This window comes from Lissotriton helveticus, chromosome 12 (assembly GCF_964261635.1).
Source record: "Lissotriton helveticus chromosome 12, aLisHel1.1, whole genome shotgun sequence".
Taxonomy (NCBI): domain Eukaryota; kingdom Metazoa; phylum Chordata; class Amphibia; order Caudata; family Salamandridae; genus Lissotriton; species Lissotriton helveticus.
Genome location: NC_136073.1, coordinates 787,817,240 through 787,828,513, shown reverse-complemented (window position 1 = coordinate 787,828,513; position 11,274 = coordinate 787,817,240).

Here is an 11,274-nt window from a genome sequence, read left to right as displayed (position 1 = left end):
TGGGGATTTCTTCTGTGAACGATAATACATATATGCTTACACTACGATTGACGACTCGGTACAGCAAATTGTATATGGACCATGTGACATTGATGTTTTTAGTTGGCAATGTTTCTTTGTGTTTAATTAATTGTATAGCATATTCCATACTGCAACTATTGTGATTCGTAAATGTTGACATATATACCATTGCAGAGATGTATACAAATGCTGCCCTGGCATCACCTGGGCAGGCTGTGTCTGTACACAATAAAATGTGTTGTGAAAAAAAGAACAAGTTACTTATCTTCGGTAACACGTTTTCTCTTAGGAACTGCAGATTCCTCACTGACCCCTCGCATCCTCCCGTTCTGCAAAATGTGTTCTTCACGCCAAAACCCTTGTTAGATTTTGCAAACTGGTGACACATCGTTCAGTCGTGGCTCTTCATTGTTGGTGCAGAAATAGTCACAAAAGAACCCGATGTCAGCGCATCAGAGGCGCCAAATAGGCACTGCGCACGTCACTTATAATACGAACACAGACAATGCAGAGCCACCCAACACCACCTACAGGTACACAGAGGTACTGCTCAACATTTTCCAGATCCAGTCTGACGCCTGAGGAATATACTGAGGTGAGGAATCTGTGGTTAGTCTCTGCAAGAAAAAAAGTGTTATCGAAGTTGTCATTTGTTCAACGATACACATCTTTCCTGGTTTACTGTAAATAGACTCAGTGTTACAATTGGATGCATTTATGTGGGGTATTTCTGTAGCATACACTTAGCTAAAAAGGCACTACAGTGCTGTATAGGGTCAAAGAACAGCATAAAGTCAACGAGCGGTTGGAGAAGTAGCTGGTTTGTTGACTGCTAATTCTTAGTGTTGTGGTGTTCCTTTACAGAAACAGTGCTGCTTTAAAAATAAAAAGGTGATTTAAAAACAGTTGCAGACTCTTGCAGGCCACCATCCCTGTGACTGTGACCAACTGGACCGAGTCACAGGTTTGACTTATCGAACACATATATTAATTAGGTAGGCCTGATCGCATCTTAATCAGAAGAATAATTGTGTGAACTTAATTATAAGTACGTAGGTGGGTTCACAGCTATGTTTCTGGTCCAAAAATACTGGTTGCATATTGTGCCCGTCTTCTATGACCTGGGCCTTTATACATCTGGCCAGTGTGTGTGGCCCAGCAAACCAAAAGTAGGACCAGGATGGTAAAAGATATCTGCCTCAGTCCCCTCTCCATGTGCCTCTTGAGAGTGATAGATGAAGTGCGGTGAAGTACACAAGGAACGAAAATGACCACTTGATTTGGTCTTCCTCATTAACAGGTGCAGATGATGTCTGGTATGAACCACTTGAGGCTCTACGTACACCATAGTCCAGGATTGACCATTTCCTGACCAGGAGATATGAAAGGCACTTAATTCATTTCATTGGGTATTAGAATACCATTGTAATAAAGTCAATAGATACTTGCCGAGTCTTCTTTGCACCAGGCTCCACGGTCAATATACCTTTGCTAAGTAACCCTATTACTCATATATGTTGACAAATGGATGATCCGAATGGTCCTTCTTTCAGGAATGTTAACTTGTATCATGTCGAGGGTTTCTGAATCGGCCCACCTGGAGTAGTGGGCTTGGAGGGAGAGACTTATTTTTTTTTCCTACATATCCAGTTCTGTTGTTTCTTGGGAAGTCTGCAGAAAATCAAAGCGTATTTCCAACTGCAACTCCACCTCACCAGCAAGAAAGCAGATCAGCATATACAGATGGATGCTAACACCAGCATTTTGTGCAGTCTTCAAGCAAACAAGACTGCATGAAATTCTGGTAAGGGCAGCCCTCCAGTTATTGTCAGAAAAATGTGGGTGTAATGCAGTTGTTCAAAGGTGCAACTATTTCTGCATAAATTTGTAGTTAAGAACTTGCTTTTAACTTTCACACAGTATTAGGGGGTTGGAACGTGGCACATTTCTACAGAAATTCAGGTGTCCACCTACTTCCCATGCTTGAGAACTCACATCCCAGAAAAAAAATGGCATCGAGAAAAACAATTTCAAATTTTATCAGGTGTGTTTTGTAACCATTCTCCACTAGGTTAACTGTTCTGGCAGCTCTACTTAGTTGTTCACTTGTAATGTAAATTTCATCTGTAAGGCATCGCATATGGATATTCCCAAGGGTGTTCTATGATTTTAGATGAACACCCTAGGCTATTCTTATCCCTGTGGCATGCAAGTATACGCATGCTGAATTCCACCGACACCGAAGGTAGCCTAATAGTGTGATTTGGTTGCTGCCTTAGCTAAAGAAACCAAAGTTGCTTCAAATTTATTTAGTATCATATTGTCATGAGCCCAATAGCATAGCCTTTCTGCACTGCATGACTGTATGTGTAGTAATCGCGGGTGCTGTAATGCAAGACTTCCTGTATAACCCAACTGGTTTACCCACAGAAAAAGAAACCTGTTCATTGTAGGAGGACAGTGCTGTCGCTTCTTCGGGTTATATAAGCCATCCTTGCTGAGCTCCTTTACTGTTTGGCTTCTCCGTTCAGAAACTATTGAACAAACCTGTTCTTCACTCCTAAGAGGAATAACTCCAGGAATTGAATCTCTCTCATCCAGTAATTATTTTTTTTTTTTAAACAAAAGGTAGGGCCTCGTTTTTTAGTGGACTCCTGTACATATTTGTCTAAGAGAGGTATTGGTACCAAGGTGTGGTACCATTATTACCTCTTCCTTGTGCAATGCGTGCCTCAAAAAAAGTAGAAACGTGACCTGCTCGAATACAATTATATCACTTTTTTTGATAAATATGACCAGAAGATAATTTTACACAAGCCTGGATATTCAGGTGAATTATTGTGACTTCGGCACCTAAAAGTGACACTGTCCATTTTCTGTTTAGTTGGAGCACCCTTCATCCACAACTTTCTTTTTCTGAAAGTGAGGCTCTTGATCTATAGTTACTTTTTTTAATCTTGTTTACTGCTCTAAACTAAGGCCCATCCTGTGGTTGTCAGTGGCTTAGTCTGTGGAGTAATACCGGTAGCGGCTGGCAGGGAATGGGGGAGGAGGGTTGGAAAAAACAAACTACAATAAAACACCGGATTAAACCCAGGTCTGTGATGGGGGGTGATTGTTTGACAATGTTCAATTGTCCGTCCATCATCTTTTTGTGTTGCATTTTCAATTGTAAGACAAGAAACCTGCTTAAAGTCACATAGGGATCACTGCCTCACATGACAGACAAAGTGTGGTGATGGTAGAGGCAGGGAACTTAAGCAGCCACTCTGAACACGGGTCTTCTCCTGAGAACACATTAATGCTGTCTTCAAGATCTCCTTCAATCAACTGAGAACGCAGGGAGAATCTTTCCTTTCCTCTTCATGTCTGTGCGACCGATTTGGACAATTCTTCCTCCAGAGAAAACATTTTCAATAACTCTGTACACAATATTGAAATTCCAGTGTGAATGAAATCCAGAATATACCTTTTTCAGTCAAAACAGGAAAACTCTAGAACATGCCATCTGCTCAAATCTCTTGTTTATCTGCTCAAACTAGAAATATCCATACGCTATTCCCTGCACGTCGTCTCTTCCTGACATTGTAGCTCTGAGATTTTCCTCCTCCCTGCTAATCAACCCCCAACTGCTCCTCCCCCCCCCTTACTTTGTTCAACCTCAAGACAACATGCAGTCTATGAGGTTATCTCAGGACTCAGGGACTACCTCAATGCTGCTCAGCACACTTGGATTTCCGAACCTATTATGTAGAATCCTGCTTTATTGTATCAACCTCAAGACAACATGCAGTCTATGAGGTTATCTCAGGACTCGCGTACTACCTCAATGCTGCTCAGCACACTTGGACTGCCGAACTTATATGTAGAGTACTGCTTATTGTATGAATCTTGATCAAAAACTGTTGTGAAGCGCTCCGATACCCTTGGGTCAGGCTAGCGCTATATAAAACTCCTTAATAAATAGATCAATTCACAAATTAGCCAATTAGTTACCATTGACCAGAGCCTCACAGTGCGATCATCATGGTAGTTTTGTTTATGCTTGCTATACAAATTAGTTGGAGCAAGTGATTCAGTGCTTTCTATGCAGGACCCAGAAAACCACAATCAATGGAACAAGTAGAATGCTCATGTGCGATGTCTATACACATATACTTCACCAGTCATTTTTGCACACATCTATAACCAGCCTTTCTCTCCAACTTCTGAATGACACCCTTTCTGTATATAAGTTTGGTCAATCACACCATTCTCACCCTTGCATGCAGGAAGTCAGCACATAAATTGAGTGCATTTCAAGCACAGTTGTAGCAGCAAGCCCTGCATAAATGCAGTGCCCATGATAAGCTCATCTTGCACAATGACGGTTATGCCCTCCCATACAGTTTCTCTCTCTCTCTTTCACCCTCCTGTTGCTATTAGAAACCCATTATCCCCTTCCCCTCTCTAAACTGTGCGTGCCGCAGGACCAACTGTTGCACCGCAGAATGCGCCGAACGCCCCCTCATGCTCCAAATATGGATGTAGAGCTGAGGCCTGACCCAGCTGGCATACATCAGTAGCCAGCAAGAGGAGCTCTTGTATAATTGGCTGGAAGAGGCTGCCATACAACCATGACAAACTGGTCTTGGTTACATCTCTTGCTTGATGCCATCTTTAGGGAGAACCTGTAAATCCCGAGAACACCTCCCTGACCCCGGCAGAGGAACTGAAGAAATGAGAGAAACGACTACCCAAGCAAGCGTTCTGCATATGCACAGATGTCCACAGTATGTCATTGAGCCATAGGAAAAAAATTCAGGTTAGCAGAAAAGATGACAGGGTGCTACGAATACCATAGGGAAGCCACGTATAGGGTTTAACAGAGCTACAGATCAATCACTCGAGTAGCCATTCCGACCACTATTGAAAAAAGACAAAGCAATTACCAAGGTAAACCATCAACAAATCCCCATAGGTGCCCCATCTGAATAGGAAGAGGCTTGAACAAAGACTGGGCCCCAACACTGATTATTAAGTATATATCCTTGTCAAACTAAAGACGAAAGAGCACTATGACACACGCATTTGCAAAGGCTAAACGTCTTGTGTTGGCTGCTGCCCTTTTTGTTTTGCGAATACTTATTTTATTTATGAATTGTTTTTTTATGAAGACACGCAATGAATGAAAACAAACATTGTCTAAATGCTTATGAGCAGAATGCCATCAGTCACATTCAGGTATACCAATGGACTGATCCTGTGCCCCATGCTGTATGGTGTGGACACAAGCAAAATGCGGACGATACAGCAACAGACCAGTGGAGGAAGAGGGCTGACTGAAAAAAGCCCCTGCAAGTAAGTAAGTATAGTATACATTGTTGTTTTTTTAAAGTTTTTAGCTAACACTAGACCTAAAACAGAGGAACAACAAATAACTGTTCCTATGAACATTATACTTAACTTGCATACATGGGTTAAGATAAACAAGTATGGAAAGCAAACAAATCAGCTATATAACAATCGACACACTAGAGTCCTTAGGGGCGAGACCGCCGGTGTGTGAGTAGTGTGCGACCCCATCCCCCTTTTTGTAACTGAAAAAAAGTTAACTGGAACCGTGCCCTCGGGAGAAGAAGCTTCAGGTAAGACTTTAGGATGAAGACTTTGCAAACAAAAGAATGCGGACAACACCAACACTGCAGCCGACCACATTCTTCCATGCAGATTCTGTCACAGGCAACTTCCAAACCAGAGAAAAAAGACTTTCAAATGATTTAGTGTGTGGCGAATGCGATAGTCCCTCACCAACATGAAAATATTCCATTTGTCCTATTGCAAGTGAATTTTACTCAGTGACTTGTAGTACGGTGGATGTGATATCCGCCATGCTTGTAAAGGAGTATCCCCTCCGCCAAACTTTAAATTAGGGAAGAACAATAAATATGAGCGGTCAAAATGTGCCAAGGCTGGGGAAACTTGCTGTGTAGGCAAAAAAAAATTACCTGCCAAAAAAGTCCAGTATTAAAACAATTGCACATCTTTCAAATATTGGAAGCTGCTACATTGAAATTATTAGGCACATGAAAAGCCTTAAATTGAGCAAACACTAGACCAGTCTGACTATCCATGAAGATTGACTTAGGTACGTACAGATGGCCACCAAAAGGAATGTTGAACCAACTCCAAAGTACAAGAACATTTCTGTCGTTTGGTAGCAGCAAAAGACTTGTGATGATGAGTAATAATTGCAACTTGAAACTCCTTTGTAATAAGAAACAGTGCCCTTGCATAATATTAAAGCAATGGTTATTTCTTGGAAAGAGCAGGGCTTTAAAGCAGAAAGATGAGTGCAGCTTCACCCTAAACCTTAAAAGAATACACCAACCCAAACATGACTTTTTAACTTGAGAAAGAGATCCTTCAGGATAATGTTGTGACACCTTTTCTTGCCTTGAACTGCGCTCTCCGGACAGCAGTCGGTGCAGCGGACAATGGGAGGTCAAATTTACTATTCTAAATCCAGTCCTAGAATATTTGGAGAAATTGGAGAAAGCGCTTCTTCCCCCAAATATTCCAGGAGGCGTATTTACTATTTTAACTTCAGTCCTGGAAAACTAAACCCAACATGCTTGTTAACTATGATGACACTGATAGGGACATAATTCTTGCCAAATTCAATTAAACTGACTATAATATCTGAATTTAAAAGAAGCCTCTTTAATTACAAGGAGTTGTCACTCAAAAACTAATATTTTTTTATAGAGTTATGTGAGGAAAAAAGTAGGGCTTTTTTATTAGCATCACCATTCTCTGCATGTAATCAAATGGCACCAAGAGATCTCGCTGAAGCATTAGTCTGGCTAAGTAAATTCAATTTCTTGCAATAAAAGTGGATAGAGATTACTTTAGGTGCACTGCATAAAAAGAACTAGCTAAACAATTGTAATTAACGGGAGCAGATGAAATCAGAGATTGAGTCAATAAAGACAGTCACAGAAAAAAGAAGTGGTATGTAGAGGATCAGCTACATCCTGACCTTGAAAAAAGTTTATGGGCGAAATAGAGGCACTTTAGGAGTATGAAATAAGGGTGTTAACATACTCCATTGTGGTCCCAAACTAAAGGGCTTTGGTGCCATATTATGAGCGCTTTAGGACATCAGGAAGTCAGTCTACCCTGTTGGAACAGTGACTAGTAAGTGCAGATGAACAGAACTGAATGATAACCATTGTTGCACGGTAAGAATTGCTGTTGGGACTTGCACAAACACTTCTGAATGGGCATATCTGAATTGTGTTAGGTATGTACTGTTGAATAAATGTAGGATATTGGGTGCTGTTGTAAGTAGACGGTCAACTATTTGGTGTATCTGTGTTGTGTTCAAAATTTCTGTCTAACATGTTCGGTTACATTTTGGGTTGTCTGTTGATTGAAAAGGATCATTAAGTTACGATAAAGCATTGAATAAATAAGAAGGTAAGTTATTGGCCCTTTCATATGATGAAAGATCAGGCACTGGAGTTTTGAAAGGTCCATCTAGATGAGAGGTCTCAACATGAGGTGAAACCAAAAAAAATGATCCGACCTGGAACTTCATTCATGGACTGCAGCAGAGTAGGTGGGGCTGCTTGGTGTCACCCAATGGGAAGACGGAGCATCTGGGAGACCACTAGGGCAAGAGGTGCTGCAGTGATAGAAAGAGAACTAGGAGTCTGTCAATAGTAGTGCATTGAGAGGCAATGTGTGGCTGTGGGAGTTTAAATTGGGGATAGAAGAAATCAAAAGAACATTAGTACCATCCTACAAAGTGTAGACACATGTATCTACTGATATTGTCTCAGTAATTCAGGTTCTTTAAGCAAGTTTCACCCAGATGCAATGTGAGTGTATAGTGTGACCCCCTCTGTTCAGGTCATTACAAACGCTTCCTCCAGTTCTAAACCTTTCACCTACTAATTATTGTTTGCAGGTCCGTTAGAGTAATTAACTGAACACAAGAAAAGCAAGGCTACTCAGTTTGCATTAGGTGATAAAACTTAGGTTCCAGACTGGAAACTGTATCCATATTGACCTGAAAGAAAAGTGTTCACCCTATGAGTAAATCAATAGCCTTCATGATGAGGCATGTGGTCTCTGGTGTTTGTATGTGCTGTTGGGAGCTGGTACAATGTTGGAAGTATAGAAAATCTGAATAAAGTTAGAGATAATTCCAGTCAATGCAAGACTACAGATCCTAGAATACACTATCTATCAATCAATCAATCAAATACATTTGTACAGCGCACGGCTGCCTCAACCGGCATCCCGGCGAACAAAAGCAAGACTGCCTAACATACTTGACCACTCTTATCTACACTTGATCAAAAAGCCAGTATTTTAAATCCCTTCTGAAACCGTGTGCAGACTTGGCCATACGAAGACGGATAGGCAAGGTGTTCCAAAGCTTGGCCCTCAGAACTGAGAAAGACCTCTCACCTTGGCAAACATTGGCAAACCCTGGGACACGCAGAAGTCGCAGGTGATTAGAGCTCATGGCTCTCACCTGCTGGTACTGACTAATCCTGTTTCTCAGGTATCTTGACCATTTGACCCTAATGGCTCTAAATGCCAATGTCAGAGCTTCAAACTTAACTCTAACAACTGAAGGCAATGAAGCTGCTTCAGATGGGGGGAGACTATGATGACAAAAGGGTACCTGTCAAATCGAACTAATCACTGCATTCTGTATTGTCTGGCGTCTGAGAGTCGGGAAAGCCGGAAGTCCCAAATATAAGCTGTTGGGGTAATCAAAGCATGATGTCTCAAGCGCATGGACTACGATCCTTTCTGTCACTACTGGCAGCAGGTGCAGTAGTTTCCGGACTGATCTTAACTTTAGAAAACAAGATGATGAGATCAGCCGAATTTGGGTGTCGGAAGAGAGGTCAAAGTCGAACATAATCCCGAAGGTTCTAGCTGAAGTGGCTGGTTTAGGTGGTGAATTCAATTCTTCAATATGGAGAAAAAAAACAATGTGGTTCTTCAGTCTGGATATCCTTCATAGATTCACATAAAACCTGCCTGCCTCCCCTGTTGAGCGCACCACTCTGATACCTCATTCATGTACCTTATTCACTTTTACACGTGTGCTCGAAATATGAGGTATGATGGCTCTGCAAGGGTATAGTGGTTCAGGGTCTTGCCTCTGATTGGCTTAAGTGTGGGGTTATTAAAACAATTGGTTAACAATGTCAATTGCTTGTTTTATTCTGTTAATGTCCTTACATAGTGCTGCTTGTTTTAAATACCGTGGCACTCCCACCATGATGACAGGTAATATTCAAGCATGTGAATCTATGAAAGATATCAATACTGGACAACTACAGTGTACATGTAAGTGACTTGGTTTTTTATCATCTCATGATTATTTAACGGGTCATCATTTTATGGCTCCCGAGAATTTGATGTGTTAAATTCTCATTCGGGCAGGCATCAAGTTGCAGGATTAGCTGCCAGGAAGGCTAAGTAGCTTCCACCAGGTTGTGACTTTTTGATGGGTTGCAGTCAATAGAGAAGCCAGCCTGGAACACAGTTGTCTTGTTTGACAATAGGTGTGGGGTATTTGTAGACGGTAACGTGTTCCAGGCATCTGTATTCTTCAATAAATAAAGCACATAGCTTTAAAGGTTTAGTTACTGCCAGCTACAGTATGGCCACAAGTCTCACTCAATGTGTATTGCAGAAAGCAGTGTTCTGGTAAGCCAGTTGGTCCAGTGATGACGTAGGAGACATTGAGTGTGGTTATTCAAGCAGTGATAACAGGCTGTGGCATTTTTGGTTTGGCAAAATAAACATTCAGATCATAGAGGAAACAGAAGTTGGAATATTTTGTGAAACGGTCTGACGAGTTGTATAGAAAAGTACCGGGAATGCTCAGTAATTTGATGGAGGCCTATATAGCAGGAGAAATAGGCAAGAACCAATGTTGTAGGATTGCAGCTAGTCAGCAAAGAATCGAATATCGGCATTTGTATATTCTCCATTAGGGTGATGGTTAGATCTTCAATGAATATCACAGCTAGATCTACTCTGTGTAAGGCATTGATATCCTGGTAGGGTGCTGGAGCCAATCATCAGAGGTCTTTTTGTCACAGTGAATTTCTTTATATTTGGACACGGATGGGTATTGATGAGCATACATCTTCGAGAGGAAGCAAGGCCTGAGCGAGGTGGAGGTTTGGTAGAAATAGGCGTTAACATTGAATATGTTCTGTACGGAGAGGTCCTTGCTTCGGCGATATCCATTGTGTTGCTGTTCTTTGCAAACTGATTTGGTGGAGCTTCCCTGTGTATGGGAGTATGAGGGATTGTGTTAAGAGCGGCGATTTTTTTGTGCGGCTAACACATTGTTCACAGAGCATTCTTTGAACGTGTACCCACTCTTCTCAGGAAGGAATTTGTAAATACAGTCTACTGAAAAATCATACCCCCTTCTTCCTGCATTCTATTGAGACTTCCATGTTACAGTGATGCACGTGGGACGTCCACTACACTATGGAAAAGCCTCTGTTTGAGCCTCAGTAAATATTGATTTTCCCTTTCACAAATACATTAAAAGCAGACTCTAAAAAGATCAAATTACATGCCACTTCAGAGAGATCGCCACAGTACTACCAGTTGTCACGCTGTGCTTAATACATGTGAACATAACTTAGAACACTTTTGATTACGTGACCCAGAGTGCTTGCCTGTGGGCGAGCCCTTTTCAAAAACATTCCACCGATCACCTTCTGTTTTCAACAGTTCGACATGTATGCCCAGACATGGTCCCTACGCTCACAGTACTGCAGGATTTAGGTTGTACCTCCCAGACTAGGCTGAAACCAGACTGGGGGTGGCTCTGACAATTGGGATTGGTAAGAAACTGAACAGCTCAGAAGATCAACTTCCTGACTAGGATAGAATTTTACCCCCAAAAATGTGTTCCAAATAATGATAACCCAGACCCATGGTTTGCTTATCTGAATGAAGCACCAGTTTCTTCTAGTAAAATGAAGACAAATCTCCCCAAATCTAATCATTGTTCAACCATCCATCGGTGGCTGAAGCAAGGCACCATTCATAATGCTACTAGACACCAACATGAAAACACTCCAAATAGGTTTTTTGATGCGGGTGTTCCTATCATCGCAGATTCAAATAAATGTGACCGTATCTCCCAACACAAGGGGACTTCCATGGTCTTTACCCCCCCACCCCGATCACAAAACACATATTACCCTGAAAACT